The 16,914-nt window shown below is 41.1% G+C and overlaps 1 long non-coding RNA gene across 2 annotated transcripts; it reads right to left on the bottom strand.

The window, feature by feature from the left end:
- Window positions 1-1,509: 1,509 nt before the first annotated feature.
- Window positions 1,510-13,902, bottom strand: LOC134293044 (uncharacterized). 2 transcript variants are annotated; one of them, XR_010000107.1, is made up of 4 exons: window positions 13,757-13,902; window positions 12,437-12,623; window positions 8,092-8,278; window positions 1,510-7,020 (listed from the first exon to the last, which is right to left on the bottom strand). It is a non-coding gene; the product is annotated as an uncharacterized LOC134293044 (long non-coding RNA). The 2 variants fall into 2 exon arrangements; XR_010000108.1 differs by lacking the exons at window positions 12,437-12,623; window positions 13,757-13,902 and adding an exon at window positions 9,412-9,626.
- Between the last annotated feature and the right edge of the window lie 3,012 nt (window positions 13,903-16,914).

The raw sequence follows: 16,914 nt of genomic DNA, 5'->3' as shown, positions 1-16,914 counted from the left end.
GCGGCTTCTTCCCATTCATTTTCTCTCCGCCTGCAATGCGCGCCTTTCACCACTGGATGGAGACAAACACACACACAGCGGCTTCTTCCCATTCATTTTCTCTCCGCCCGCAATGCGCGCCTTTCACCACTGGATGGAGACAAACACACACAGCGGATTCCTGGCCATTGAATAGCCTTGCAGCATCAAAGCCTGGCTGCTTCATACCTAGGGGACTCCATTGTCGGCCAACTTGAATCCCATTGAATAGCCTTGCAGCATCAAAGCCTGGCTGCTTCATACCTAGAGGACTCCATTGTCGGCCAACTGGAATCCCATTGAATAGCCTTGCAGCATCAAAGCCTGGCTGCTTCATACCTAGAGGACTCCATTGTCGGCCAACTTGAATCCCATTGAATAGCCTTGCAGCATCCAAGCCTGGCTGCTTCATACCTAGAGGACTCCATTGTCGGCCAACTTGAATCCCATTGAATAGCCTTGCAGCATCAAAGCCTGGCTGCTTCATACCTAGGGGACTGCATTGTTGGCCAACTTGAATAGCCTTGCAGCATACTCGTGGTGTATTATAGACATTGTGGTATATGATTAATATAGTACAATCTAAGAAATAATAATTGGTTTCCCAGAAGCATTCTCTCCTGACGTTTCGCCCACATCTCTTATGCAACTTTTGATTTAGCACTAAAATGTGACATAATACTAATAATATAACATACTAGGGGTGTATTATAGACATTGTGGTATATGATTAATATAGTACAATCTAAGAAATAATAATTGGTTTCCCAGAAGCATTCTCTCCTGACGTTTCGCCCACATCTCTTATGCAACTTTTGATTTAGCACTAAAATGTGACATAATACTAATAATATAATATACTCGTGGTGTATTATAGACATTGTGGTATATGATTAATATAGTACAATCTAAGAAAAAAATAATTGGTTTCCCAGAAGCATTCTCTCCTGACGTTTCGCCCACATCTCTTATGCAGGCCGCGCAGGCGCAGGAGTGTCTGCAGTGCCTTTTCTGTTGCATGCTTGCTGCGGGGCAGAGTGCTGGGCTTGGTGGTCCCTGTGTAGACTTGCCCACGGCTGCATGGGACAGGAAAGGCCCTGCAGACTCATCCTGCCAGAGAAGTCAACCATGAACCAACCTGGACACAGAATATTTATTTATTTATGACAGTATTTCTTCCCAAACCTTCTCACCCAATAAGGGGAGACTCAGGATGGCTTACAAATAGAAAATACACATATAAACAATTACAATGACATTTCAATCCAATTTAAAATTCAGTGACATTAAAACATTCATAAAATTATTATTATTAAGGCAAAAATTCAATGCCTTATTATACAAAGCAAAAAAAACTTAACATAAAATCAATAGGAACAATCAACATATAAATACACTTTAGTGCCATGTAGGCAGAGTTAAATACTCTTTGGCACTTGCCAGAGGTACTTGGGGTGCAAGAAAATTATATATAATAAATATTATAAATAATAATAATAATACAAAATAATACTTTATTTTTATATTCCCGCTCCCATCTCCCCCAGGAGGACTCGGGGTGGCTCACATGGGAAACAAGCCCAATGTCACATGTAATAAACAGTCATACATTAAAAATATAAACAATATAAACAATTAAACCATATAACAGCATATCAGAACAATGAGTCTGAGCATAGTACAATATATATATAGAGGCAAAAATTATACAGGTACTTTATTTGTAAAAACAAGGTCAGGTGTATAAAATGCAGTAACATAAACTGTCCTGTAATCTAGATGTTTAATGCTGTCAAATATTGAACGTTGTGCCTTTGAATAATAACCAGAACACACTTTTTTGGGAAGAGTTTTCTTCTTGAAAGCTGACCTCGTTGGAAAGGGGTCGACCTCAGCAGCTGGGAAAAGGCAAGGCGTCCTGCTCTCCGCTCTCTCTCTGGGATCTCCGTCCGTCCGTCCGTCCGTCCTTCCGTCCTTGGCTCTTGTCCAGGAGGAGCCCCTCCCTCGGGGATTTTGGAGACATGGAACAAGGGAGAAGACAGGGGTCAGGAGGGCTGAACCCAGGGGAGCATCTCGCTTTTGGGGGGCTCTTGGGAACGACGGGAGCAAAGGCACCGCTTTACGCACGTGGCTTTTCCTCCTGCTAAGAGGAGAGGATCCCCTGTCACCAGGCATTTGTGGGGGTCCCTGGGGGGGTGGCCCTGCACGGAGACAAGGGGGGGGGTCCTGGGCCCCACGTTTGCATTCAGAAACAGGCTCCCGTGCGCCAGACCTTTGCGTGAGGAACGCGGCTGCCCCTGGGAGGGAGGGCCGTCCGTTGGCCCTGGGCGGATGGTGGGGGGCTTTCCTAGGCCGTCGGATGGGGGCAGAGCGGATGGGGGCCAAGCCCGGTACCACAGGGAGGCCTCTGGGGGCCCGGGCGGGGGGCTCCCAGCACAGGGCAGGGGCCGGGGGGCCGGGGGGGCCGGAGCCCTTCTTCCCACGGGAGGCCCGGAGGCCCCCTCCCACTTGGTTCTTGCCAACAGGCAAAAACAGTCCTATTTAAAAGCCTAGCCTGCCCGGGTTAGAACTGGGTTAGTAGGGTTAGCGGTTAGTGCAGGGATTAATCTGAGCTACTACATCCCGGGGACGTTTTAAAATGCCCGTGACGTGGGCTGAGAGCGGCCCCTCGGGTCCCCAGGGGGGTGCCAAGGCCGGGCCCCCGCTCTCCCCCCAGCCGTGACCCCCTGCCTGTGCAGGGAGACCCCCCCCCCCACGACCTGCCCAGGGCAAAGGGAGGACCCGTCCGTCACCGAGTGGGGCCTCAACGCCACGCACAAGGGGAGCCGTGGGTGGTGTTCCTTGCGCAAAGGCCTAGCGCACTGCTCTTGAATGCAAAGGCCTAGGAGCCTGCTCTTGAATGCAAAGGTAGGCGTTAAATGCCTGGTCTAACATTAATGACAGGGGATCTCAGTGGGGGGGCCCTCCCCATCAGTGGGGGGCCCCTCCCCCTAGCAACAACATACTACTATAGAACATATGAATATTGTGCTAGGATAATATACTCTATTGTATATTAATGTCATATTGATACTAATATGAATAAATAATATTAACATACATACTACTATATAACATAATAACATTGTGCTAGGATAATAATATACTCTATTGCAGGGGTCCCCAAACCTTTTAAACAGGGAGCCAGTTCACGATCCTTCAGACCATTGCAGGGCCAGACTATAGTTGGCCACCAAGCAATAATAATAATAATTAATAATAATAATAATAATAATTATGAGGGTTGGAAGGGTTGGCCATTGAGTCCAATCCCTTTCTGCCTTTGTGCACCGAAAGCACAAGCAAAGCACCCCTGACAGATGGCCACCCAGCCTCAATGCTAATAATAATAATAATAATAATAATAATAATAATAATAATAATAATAATAAGGGTTGTGCTGTGGGGGCCGGATAAATGGCTTCGATGGGCCGCATCCCGCACACGGGCCTTAGTTTGGGGACCCCTGCTCTATTGTATATTAATGTAATATTGATACTAATATGAATAACTAATATTAACATCTAATGACTAATACTGACATCTAATAATTAAGATGCTCCTCCCCTAATAACATGCTATTCTAATTTTTATATACAGTAGAGTCTCACTTATCCAACACTCGCTTATCCAACGCATTTTTGTAGACAATGTTTTCAAGACATCATGATATTTTGGTACTAAATTCATAAATACAGTAATTACTACATAGCATTACTGCATATTGAACTACTTTTTTTGTGAAATTTGTTGTATAACATGATGATTTGGTGCTTAATTTGTAAAATCATAAACTAATTTGATGTTTAATAGGCTTTTCCTTAATCCCTCCTTATTATCCAACATATTCGCTTATCCAACATTCTGCTGGCCCGTTTATGTTGGATAAATGAGACTCTACTGTGTGTGTGTGTGTATATATATATATATATATATATAATTTAATATATAATAATTACAACATATTGTATATACATATATTCATAATATTATATTGTAATACGATATATTAATAATACAATATAATAATATTAATTATATATTATATTTTGCATGTAATATTACTAATAATACTACCATATATTGATATAGTACAATATAGTAATTTATTGCCAGTATTGTACTATGCTAATAATATAATATTGTATGTAAATTTAATTTTTAAGCCGTTCTGAGTCCCCTTCGGGGTGAGAAGGGCAGCATATAAATCTAATAAATAAATAAATAATGCAATATAATACTAACAATGATACAATAATATTAATTACATATTATATTTTAAATGTAATATTGCTAACAATATTTCTATATAGTGGTATAGTGCAATGTAGTAATATATAATGCTAATATTGTGCTATGCTAATGAGATAGTGTATATAAATATAACTTGTAAGCCGCTCTGAGTCCCCTTTAAGGGAAAAGAGGGCGGGGTATAAATGTAGTAAATAAATAAATACATAAATCTCTTTTTACCAGGCTTCAAATTAATAATATGGGGTCCCTTCATGCCTGGCTATGCAGTCATTGAGAATAAGGCTGGACCCCATAGGCCTGCATTGAGGTTAAGATTCTGCCAGGCATCCTATTAAAAATGGAGGGTCCCTCCCCTTACGTTAACCAGAGGGGATCTCCTTTATCCAACAAGAGAGGTTCCCACCTGCTAGGTTTGGCTTTAAACGCAGCGGGTCCCTCAGAAGCCTGGTTTTAAATTAATTGCAAACCTCCTTTAACGAGGGTTTGCCTTACAAATAGAGTTTTCCACGTGCCAGGCCCTTTTTATCAAGGTTGGCCCGGGCTGTGGCGCAGGCGGGAGAGCAAGCCAGCTGCAATTATAACTGCAAGGAATCACTCTGACCAGGAGGTCATGAGTTCGAGACCCGCTCGGAGCTTATGTTTGTTTGTCTTTGTTCTATGTTAAAAGGCACTGAATGTTTGCCTATATGTGTCATGTGATCCGCCCTGAGTCCCCTTTGGGGTGAGAAAGAAGGGCGGAATAGAAATGCTGTCAATAAATAATAAATAAAAGGGGCTCCACGTATACCTTGAATGGGTTCTCTTTGCGAGCGCTTGGCCGGAAGCCCCAAACTGCTTCAAGGCATTTCCAATGGCCAATTGCCGGAGTGGGAGTCCCCGATCTATTGGGGGGAGAGTCCCTGAGGGCCCCCAGCTGTATATGCGTGTGTGTGTGTGTCATGTGTGTGTCATGTGTGTGTGTGCAAAGCAGCCGTGGAGGTTGGAAGGAACGTCTCACCTGGCTTTAGGGCTCCGCTGTAGGAATCTCCTTCCCGGAATCTTCTTTTTACCTGTGTAGCAGATGCTTTCCAAACAGGAAGGATCCCTCTCGGCCGATGGGAGACGGTGTCCGGCAGGAGCCCTCCGGGAGTCCAGGCACATGAAACGGGAGAGAAAAGAGAAGGTCTATACCCGACTTTTCATGAAAAAAGAATAGGATATCTCCCCAGGCAGGCCTTAAGGGTTAAAAGAACCAGGGATCTCCCCACGGTTGGCCTTAAGGGTTAAAAGAACCAGGGATCTCCCCACGGTTGGCCTTAAGGGTTAAAAGAACCAGGGATCTCCCCACGGTTGGCCTTAAGGGTTAAAAGAACCAGGGATCTCCCCACGGTTGGCCTTAAGGGTTAAAAGAACCAGGGATCTCCCCACGGTTGGCCTTAAGGGTTAAAAGAACCAGGGATCTCCCCACGGTTGGCCTTAAGGGTTAAAAGAACCAGGGATCTCCCCACGGTTGGCCTTAAGGGTTAAAAGAACCAGGGATCTCCCCACGGTTGGCCTTAAGGGTTAAAAGAACCAGGGATCTCCCCACGGTTGGCCTTAAGGGTTAAAAGAACCAGGGATCTCCCCACGGTTGGCCTTAAGGGTTAAAAGAACCAGGGATCTCCACATCGCCTGGCGTTACCTTAAAGAATAGGAGATCTCTATAGGCCAGGCCACCTTAGTTTAACAACAAGAGATCTCTATAGGCCAGGCCACCTTAGTTTAACAAAAGGGGATCTCTATAGGCCAAGCCGCCTTAGTTTCTGGATAGGAGATCTCTATAGGCCTTACTTTAAGAATAGAGGATCCCCTTTAACCAGGTCCCCTGGGTGGGTGGCCTTACATAAATAAAAGGGGGTCCCTACATGCCTATGTTTGCAGTCCAAAACCAGGTTGGCCATGTTCTGGCGGCCACGGCTGGCCTCCCCTTGTGTGTGGCGCCGAAGCTCCGCCCGGGGAGGGAGGGGGCGTCCGTTGGCCCTGGGCGGACGAGATACAGGCGGCAGGGGTCATGGGTTGGGGGAGAGCGGGGGGCCCAGCCCTGGCACCGTGGGGGGCACACTGAGGGCCCCAGGGGCTGCTCTCAGGACACCTTGCGGGCCTTTTGAATGTCCTTCTAGGGGAGCCCTTCTATGGGGGGCCAGGAGGCCCCCTTCCCTCCCAGCTTGGTTCTTGCCAGCAGGCAAAACACAGTCCTATTTAAAAGGCCAGCCTGCCCTAGTTAGAATGGTGTTAGTAGGGTTAGTAGGTGAGTTAAGGTATTAATATTTTTATTGCTAGCCACTGTCTAAGTTTAAGGGAGCTTTTAAAATGCCCGTAAGGTGTGCTGCTCCCCGCGGTGCCAGGGCCGGGCCCCCCGCTGCCCCCCAAGCTGTGGCCCCTACGGCTTGTATAGGAAAACCCCCATCATCTGCCTAGAACAAAGGGAGGACCCGTCCGTTCCCGAGTGGGAACCTTCGATGCCACACACGAGGGGAACCGTGTTCTTCATGCAAAAGCCTAGCACACAGGTAGCCTGTTTTTTATTGCAAAGATAGACATGAAATGCCTAGCCTGACACCCATTACCCTGACAATGACCTTTTTTGGGGGGCGGGCGGTGTCCTTGCGAGAGTGTCTTCAAGCATCTTCTGTCTTCTGTCTCTTCGACCTTTTGTTTCTTCCCTTTCTTCCCTTTGACTTGAATTCAGCGCTGGGAGAAGAGTGAGTGGGAAGAAAGCTTTCAGAAAAAAAAAACAGGCATTGTCTTCTTTCTATTTTGCAAGGCCAGGAAGACAGTTCCCATCTTGTCTCCCGTAACATGCTATGCTAATAATATAATATGTATTGTGTATATATAGTATATTGTATATAATATACAATATAATAGACAATGATATATCATAATATAATATATTGAATATAAATATAATATTGAGAATATTATAATGTAATACAATATAATTCAAATACTAATGAAATATAATATTAATTATTTTATATATTACATGTAATATTTCTAATAATATTACAGTATGATGGTATAGTACAATATAGTAATATATAATGCTATTATTGTGTATGCTAATATAATACTTTGTATGTACATATATAATTATATATAATATATATAATATATAATCAATATCATTGTTTTATTATTAAATTGTATTACATTACAATATTACTATCAATATTATATGTATATTCATTAGATTATAATATATTATATTGTCCATTATATACAAAATTATATATATATATATATATATATATATATATATATATATATATATATATATAATTTTCAGCATAGCATGTTATGGGTCTTAAGGCTGGAAATAAATCAGATTGGTAAAAAAAATGCAATTATTATTCTACTCATTTCCTCTGGAAAGCTGTGTGAATTTTCAAAAATGTTGCCATGTGTTGTCAAAGGCTTTCATGGCCGGAATCACTGGGTTGTTGTGAGTTTCTGGGCTGCCACCTCAAAAAGCAGGGCCAGCTAACACCTCCAAACACAGGATTCCCCCAGGCAGGAAGCAGCCAGGCCTTGAAACTGCAGGCCATTCAATGCTAATCAAGGTGGCCAATAGCAGCATTCACATTGGCCTCCAACAGACAAGAGTTCTTTCTCCCACCCTGGACATTTGGCAGATATATAAAAACTTCACCAGCAATCTATGGTTTCCTGCCATAGATGTGGGCGAAACGTCAGGAGAGAATGCTTCTGGAAACCAATTATTATTTCAGATTATAATAAATAAAATGCAACAATATTCACCTGGTCCCTTCAGAAAAAGCTGTGCTAATTTTCAAAAGTTTTGCCTTTGTTTCTCCCTTCCGTTTCACAAGGCTTGGCCATTTCTGAGGTAAAGTCTGAGATGACCATCTCTTAATAAATAAAATTGGCATTTTCTTCTTTCTATTTCACAAGGCTTTTCTGAGGTAAAGGTTCGATAAAGAAATTTCTGAAATAATAAGGAAACATACATGAATAAAGTGAAAAGAAGTTCTCCAGATGACAGAAAAAACATATTCTGAGGTAAAACTTATGGCTCAGAGTAAAGCCACCTGGCTCTTTATGGCCCTTTGTGGGTCTTAAGGCGGGAAATAAATCAAATGGTGTAAATTTCCAAAAATGTTGTTCTTTGTCTTTCTCTGGACAAAAGTTTTGTCATTTTTGAGGTGATAGAATAATAAACTATTCATCAATAAAGCAGGTATTACAGTAGAGTCCCGCTTATCCAACGTAAACGGGCTGACAGAACGTTGGATAAGTGAATACGTTGGATAATAAGGAGAGATTAAGGAAAAGCCTATTAAACATTAAATTAGTTTATGATTTTACAAATTAAGCACCAAAACATTATGTTATACAACAAATTTGACAGAAAAAGTCGTTCAATATGCAGTAATACTATGTAGTAATTACTGTATTTACGAATTTAGCACCTAAATATCAGGATTTATTGAAAACATGGACTACAAAAATGCGTTGGATAATCCAGAACGTTGGATAAGCGAGTGTTGGATAAGTGAGACTCTACTGTATTTGTGAATATTTTTTTCTGAATATTTTGCTTATTTTTGGCAAATATTTCCGCAAATATTTGTATGATTTTTTTGGGTGAATATTTTATTTCAATGTTTGTGAATGTTTCCATGATTGTTTTTTTCTGAATACGTTTGTGAATATTTTTATGAATATTTTTCCCCAAATACTTTGCTTATTTTGGGCAAATGTTTCTGCAAATATTTTTTATGACTATGTTTGTCAATACTTTAATGATTTTGTAAATATTTCAGTGAACATTGTTTCCAACTGTATCTTCTCTCTTCCTAGAGAAAGGCTTTGTGACGAGGTGATTTCTGAGGCAAAACCTCATGGAAGTCTTAATCAACGAAATAGTTTCCTTCTTTCTGTTTCACAAAGCCTTTATCCACCTTTATCTGGAGAAAGACCTGGTGCTATTTGAGGCCGTTTTTGAAAATTTAAGACCAGAGTAATATAATAAAGCAGGCCTTTCCTCCTCTTTGTATTTCACTTTTGAGGGGATTCCTGAGGGAATGAAAGAACCCCCAAAACAACAAGGAAACCAACCTAAAACCGAGTGGGAGAGAGAGGGTCCTCTGGACGGGAAGAAAAGCCTTTCCTGAGGTAAAAGTGACTCCCCAAAGGAAAGGCGTCTCTCTCCTCTTTCAACTCTTCAACTGGGCGCCAAACGAGGCCCCGTTTCCTGAGGTAAATTCACGGCTGAGGCGCCAAGAAGAAGCCCCGCCTCCACCACGGCCGCCTTTTCGGCCATGGTCCCACCCCTCCTCCCTCTGCCGCCGCCCGATTGGACGATTCTCCCGCACGTCACAGGCTCAGAGAGGGCTTCGCCCATTTGGGCAGGAAAGCAGGGAGCGGCTCGACGCATGCGCACTCCGTTGTCATCTAAAATAGATACAGTAGTCTCACTTATCCAACGTTCAGGATTATCCAACACATTTTTATAGTCAACGTTTTCAATATATCGTGATATTTTGGTGCTAAATTCATAAAGTAATGACAACATAACATTACTGCGTATTGAACTGCTTTTTCTGTCAAATTTGTTGTAAAACATGATGTTTTGGGGCTTAATTTGTAAAATCATAACCTATTTTGATGTTTAATAGGCTTTTCCTTAATCCCTCCTCATTATCCAACATATTCGCTTATCCAACGTTCCGTCGGCCCGTTTGTGTTGGATAAGTGAGACTCTACTGTACTTTTTCTGTCAAATTTGTTGTAAAACATGATGTTTTGGGGCTTAATTTGTAAAATCATAACCTATTTTGATGTTTAATAGGTTTTTTCTTAATCTCTCCTCATTATCCAACATATTCGCTTATCCAACGTTCCGTCGGCCCGTTTGTGTTGGATAAGTGAGACTCTACTGTACTTTTTCTGTCAAATTTGTTGTAAAACATGATGTTTTGGGACTTAATTTGTAAAATCATAACCTATTTTGATGTTTAATAGGCTTTTCCTTAATCCCTCCTCATTATCCAACATATTCGCTTATCCAACGTTCTGCCAGCCCGTTTATGTTGGATAAGTGAGACTCTACTGTACTTTTTCTGTCAAATTTGTTGTAAAACGTGATGTTTTGGGGCTTAATTTGTAAAATCATAACCTATTTTGATGTTTAATAGGTTTTTTCTTAATCTCTCCTCATTATCCAACATATTCGCTTATCCAACGTTCCGTCGGCCCGTTTGTGTTGGATAAGTGAGACTCTACTGTACTTTTTCTGTCAAATTTGTTGTAAAACATGATGTTTTGGGGCTTAATTTGTAAAATCATAACCTATTTTGCTGTTTAATAGGCTTTTCCTTAATCCCTCCTCATTATCCAACATATTCGCTTATCCAACGTTCTGCCAGCCCGTTTATGTTGGATAAGTGAGACTCTACTGTACTTTTTCTGTCAAATTTGTTGTAAAACGTGATGTTTTGGGGCTTAATTTGTAAAATCATAACCTATTTTGATGTTTAATAGGTTTTTTCTTAATCTCTCCTCATTATCCAACATATTCGCTTATCCAACGTTCCGTCGGCCCGTTTGTGTTGGATAAGTGAGACTCTACTGTACTTTTTCTGTCAAATTTGTTGTAAAACGTGATGTTTTGGGGCTTAATTTGTAAAATCATAACCTATTTTGCTGTTTAATAGGCTTTTCCTTAATCCCTCCTCATTATCCAACATATTCGCTTATCCAACGTTCTGCCAGCCCGTTTATGTTGGATAAGTGAGACTCTACTGTACTTTTTCTGTCAAATTTGTTGTAAAACGTGATGTTTTGGGGCTTAATTTGTAAAATCATAACCTATTTTGATGTTTAATAGGTTTTTTCTTAATCTCTCCTCATTATCCAACATATTCGCTTATCCAACGTTCCGTCGGCCCGTTTGTGTTGGATAAGTGAGACTCTACTGTACTTTTTCTGTCAAATTTGTTGTAAAACATGATGTTTTGGGGCTTAATTTGTAAAATCATAACCTATTTTGCTGTTTAATAGGCTTTTCCTTAATCCCTCCTCATTATCCAACATATTCGCTTATCCAACGTTCTGCCGGCCTGTTTGTGTTGGATAAGTGAGACTCTACTGTACTTTTTCTGTCAAATTTGTTGTAAAACGTGATGTTTTGGGGCTTAATTTGTAAAATCATAACCTATTTTGATGTTTAATAGGCTTTTCCTTAATCCCTCCTTATTATCCAACATATTCGCTTATCCAACGTTCTGTCGGCCCGTTTATGTTGGATAAGTGAGACTCTACTGTACTTTTTCTGTCAAATTTGTTGTAAAACGTGATGTTTTGGGGCTTAATTTGTAAAATCATAACCTATTTTGATGTTTAATAGGCTTTTCCTTAATCCCTCCTTATTATCCAACATATTCGCTTATCCAACGTTCCGTCGGCCCGTTTGTGTTGGATAAGTGAGACTCTACTGTACTTTTTCTGTCAAATTTGTTGTAAAACGTGATGTTTTGGGGCTTAATTTGTAAAATCATAACCTATTTTGATGTTTAATAGGCTTTTCCTTAATCCCTCCTCATTATCCAACATATTCGCTTATCCAACGTTCTGCCGGCCTGTTTGTGTTGGATAAGTGAGACTCTACTGTACTTTTTCTGTCAAATTTGTTGTAAAACGTGATGTTTTGGGGCTTAATTTGTAAAATCATAACCTATTTTGATGTTTAATAGGCTTTTCCTTAATCCCTCCTTATTATCCAACATATTCGCTTATCCAACGTTCTGTCGGCCCGTTTGTGTTGGATAAGTGAGACTCTACTGTACTTTTTCTGTCAAATTTGTTGTAAAACATGATGTTTTGGTGCTTAATTTGTAAAATCATAACCTATTTTGATGTTTAATAGGCTTTTCCTTAATCCCTCCTTATTATCCAACATATTCGCTTATCCAACGTTCTGCCGGCCCGTTTACGTTGGATAAGTGAGACTCTACTGTATATAAAAACTTCACCAGCAATCTATGGTTTCCTGCCATAGATGTGGGCGAAACGTCAGGAGAGAATGCTTCTGGAAACCAATTATTATTTCAGATTATAATAAATAAAATGCAACAATATTCACCTGGTCCCTTCAGAAAAAGCTGTGCTAATTTTCAAAAGTTTTGCCTTTGTTTCTCCCTTCCGTTTCACAAGGCTTGGCCATTTCTGAGGTAAAGTCTGAGGTGACAATCTCTTAATAAATAAAATTGGCATTTTCTTCTTTCTATTTCACAAGGCTTTTCTGAGGTAAAGGTTCGATAAAGAAATTTCTGAAATAATAAGGAAACATACATGAATAAAGTGAAAAGAAGTTCTCCAGATGACAGAAAAAACATATTCTGAGGTAAAACTTATGGCTCAGAGTAAAGCCACCTGGCTCTTTATGGCCCTTTGTGGGTCTTAAGGCTGGAAATAAATCAAATGGTGTAAATTTCCAAAAATGTTGTTCTTTGTCTTTCTCTGGACAAAAGTTTTGTCATTTTTGAGGTGATAGAATAATAAACTATTCATCAATAAAGCAGGTATTACAGTAGAGTCCCGCTTATCCAACGTAAACGGGCTGACAGAACGTTGGATAAGTGAATACGTTGGATAATAAGGAGAGATTAAGGAAAAGCCTATTAAACATTAAATTAGTTTATGATTTTACAAATTAAGCACCAAAACATTATGTTATACAACAAATTTGACAGAAAAAGTCGTTCAATATGCAGTAATACTATGTAGTAATTACTGTATTTACGAATTTAGCACCTAAATATCAGGATTTATTGAAAACATGGACTACAAAAATGCGTTGGATAATCCAGAACGTTGGATAAGCGAGTGTTGGATAAGTGAGACTCTACTGTATTTGTGAATATTTTTTTCTGAATATTTTGCTTATTTTTGGCAAATATTTCCGCAAATATTTGTATGATTTTTTTGGGTGAATATTTTATTTCAATGTTTGTGAATGTTTCCATGATTGTTTTTTTCTGAATACGTTTGTGAATATTTTTATGAATATTTTTCCCCAAATACTTTGCTTATTTTGGGCAAATGTTTCTGCAAATATTTTTTATGACTATGTTTGTCAATACTTTAATGATTTTGTAAATATTTCAGTGAACATTGTTTCCAACTGTATCTTCTCTCTTACTAGAGAAAGGCTTTGTGACGAGGTGATTTCGGAGGCAAAACCTCATGGAAGTCTTAATCAACGAAATAGTTTCCTTCTTTCTGTTTCACAAAGCCTTTATCCACCTTTATCTGGAGAAAGACCTGGTGCTATTTGAGGCCGTTTTTGAAAATTTAAGACCAGAGTAATATAATAAAGCAGGCCTTTCCTCCTCTTTGTATTTCACTTTTGAGGGGATTCCTGAGGGAATGAAAGAACCCCCAAAACAACAAGGAAACCAACCTAAAACCGAGTGGGAGAGAGAGGGTCCTCTGGACGGGAAGAAAAGCCTTTCCTGAGGTAAAAGTGACTCCCCAAAGGAAAGGCGTCTCTCTCCTCTTTCAACTCTTTCCAGATGAATCCCCAAGAAAGGAGGCTGAACCATGGTATATGATTAATATAGTACAATCTAAGAAAAAATAATTGGTTTCCCAGAAGCATTCTCTCCTGACGTTTCGCCCACATCTCTTATGCAACTTTTGATTTAGCACTAAAATGTGACATAATACTAATAATATAACATACTCGTGGTGTTTTATAGACATTGTGGTATATGATTAATATAGTACAATCTAAGAAAAAATAATTGGTTTCCCAGAAGCATTCTCTCCTGACATTTCGCCCACATCTCTTATGCAACTTATGATTTAGCACTAAAATGTGACATAATACTAATAATATAACATACTAGGGGTGTATTATAGACATTGTGGTATATGATTAATATAGTACAATGTAAGAAATAATAATTGATTTCCCAGAAGCATTCTCTCCTGACGTTTCGCCCACATCTCTTATGCAACTTATGATTTAGCACTAAAATGTGACATAATACTAATAATATAACATACTCGTGGTGTATTATAGACATTGTGGTATATGATTAATATAGTACAATGTAAGAAATAATAATTGGTTTCCCAGAAGCATTCTCTCCTGACGTTTCGCCCACATCTCTTATGCAACTTTTGATTTAGCACTAAAATGTGACATAATACTAATAATATAACATACTAGGGGTGTATTATAGACATTGTGGTATATGATTAATATAGTACAATCTAAGAAATAATAATTGGTTTCCCAGAAGCATTCTCTCCTGACGTTTCGCCCACATCTCTTATGCAACTTATGATTTAGCACTAAAATGTGACATAATACTAATAATATAACATACTAGGGGTGTATTATAGACATTGTGGTATATGATTAATATAGTACAATCTAAGTAATAATAATTGGTTTCCAGAAGCATTCTCTCCTGACGTTTCACCCACAATGTAATTTTATTGGTATCTATTTTTATTTCTGAAATTTCCCACCCTCGGCTTATACTGGAGTCAATGATTTCCCAGGGTTTTTTTTGTGGTAAAATTAGATGCCTCGGTTTATATTCGGGTCGGCTTATATCCGGGTATATAGGGTATTTGAAGAATATTCCATGGAGAGGCCTTCGTCCTCATCCTCCTCCTCCTCATCCTCCTCCTCCGTCTCCATTGACGGCAATGCGGGGAATTTTCCAGTCCGCCTGCAATGCGCGCCTTTCACCACTGGATGGAGACAAACACACACAGCGGCTTCTTCCCATTCATTTTCTCTCCGCCTGCAATGCGCGCCTTTCACCACTGGATGGAGACAAACACACACAGCGGCTTATTCCCTATTCACTTTCTCTCCGCCTGCAATGCGCGCCTTTCACCACTGGATGGAGACAAACACACACAGCGGCTTCTTCCCATTCATTTTCTCTCCGCCTGCAATGCGCGCCTTTCACCACTGGATGGAGACAAACACACACAGCGGCTTCTTCCCATTCATTTTCTCTCCGCCTGCAATGCGCGCCTTTCACCACTGGATGGAGACAAACACACACAGCGGCTTCTTCCCATTCATTTTCTCTCCGCCTGCAATGCGCGCCTTTCACCACTGGATGGAGACAAACACACACAGCGGCTTCTTCCCATTCATTTTCTCTCCGCCTGCAATGCGCGCCTTTCACCACTGGATGGAGACAAACACACACAGCGGCTTCTTCCCATTCATTTTCTCTCCGCCTGCAATGCGCGCCTTTCACCACTGGATGGAGACAAACACACACAGCGGCTTCTTCCCTATTCACTTTCTCTCCGCCCGCAATGCGCGCCTTTCACCACTGGATGGAGACAAACACACAGAGCGGATTCCTGGCCATTGAATAGCCTTGCAGCATCAAAGCCTGGCTGCTTCATACCTAGGGGACTCCATTGTCGGCCAACTTGAATCCCATTGAATAGCCTTGCAGCATCAAAGCCTGGCTGCTTCATACCTAGGGGACTCCATTGTCGGCCAACTTGAATAGCCTTGCAGCATCAAAGCCTGGCTGCTTCATACCTAGGGAACTCCATTGTCGGCCAACTTGAATCCCATTGAATAGCCTTGCAGCATCAAAGCCTGGCTGCTTCATACCTAGGGGACTCCATTGTCGGCCAACTTGAATAGCCTTGCAGCATCAAAGCCTGGCTGCTTCATACCTAGGGGACTCCATTGTCGGCCAACTTGATTCCCATTGAATAGCCTTGCAGCATCAAAGCCTGGCTGCTTCATACCTAGGGGACTCCATTGTCGGCCAACTTGAATCCCATTGAATAGCCTTGCAGCATCAAAGCCTGGCTGCTTCATACCTAGGGGACTCCATTGTCGGCCAACTTGAATCCCATTGAATAGCCTTGCAGCATCAAAGCCTGGCTGCTTCATACCTAGGGGACTCCATTGTCGGCCAACTTGAATTGTCGGCCAACAGAGGCGGAAGTGCAGCCTCGAGCGTTGAAGGCGCCTTTGTGCTGCACTTTTCTATCTGACCATTGGATGGCAGCAGAGAGCAAAGAATCAGAGTTTCAAGGCAAGTGCAATATTCTTCTGCCCACAGGAGGGCGACAGACAGAAAAGCCATTAGGACTTAATGTAATATTAATTGATATTTCTTTGATCCAGGGTAATCTTAAATAATACTAATACTACTAATAATAATCTTGGGAGTGAGAGGTTTGCAAGGCCTTTCACCTCCTCCGCCCAAGAGTGCTGGTGCCTTGCCAAACTGCAACTCCCACCATCCCATGCAACCTCTGCAACTTTGCAACCGCACAATACTATGGCCGTGTTCCCAAAGCATTCTCTCCTGACATTTCGCCCACATTTATGGCAGGCATCCTCAGAGCTTGTGTGGTATTTTGGAAAACTAAGCAAGGGAGGTTTATCTATCTGTGGAATCACGTCCAGGGCGAGAGAAAGAACTCTTGTCTTGGAGGCAATTGTGAACGTTGCCATTGGCCGACTTGATTAGCATTGAATGGCCTTGCAGCTTCAAAGACTGGCTGCATTCCTGCCTGGGGGAATCCTTTGTTGTGAACGCGTTAGCTGGCCCT

The sequence above is a fragment of the Anolis carolinensis genome, unplaced genomic scaffold (assembly GCF_035594765.1).
Source record: "Anolis carolinensis isolate JA03-04 unplaced genomic scaffold, rAnoCar3.1.pri scaffold_7, whole genome shotgun sequence".
Taxonomy (NCBI): domain Eukaryota; kingdom Metazoa; phylum Chordata; class Lepidosauria; order Squamata; family Dactyloidae; genus Anolis; species Anolis carolinensis.
Note: the sequence above shows the minus strand (reverse complement) of the source record. Positions and strands in the feature narration are given on the sequence as shown.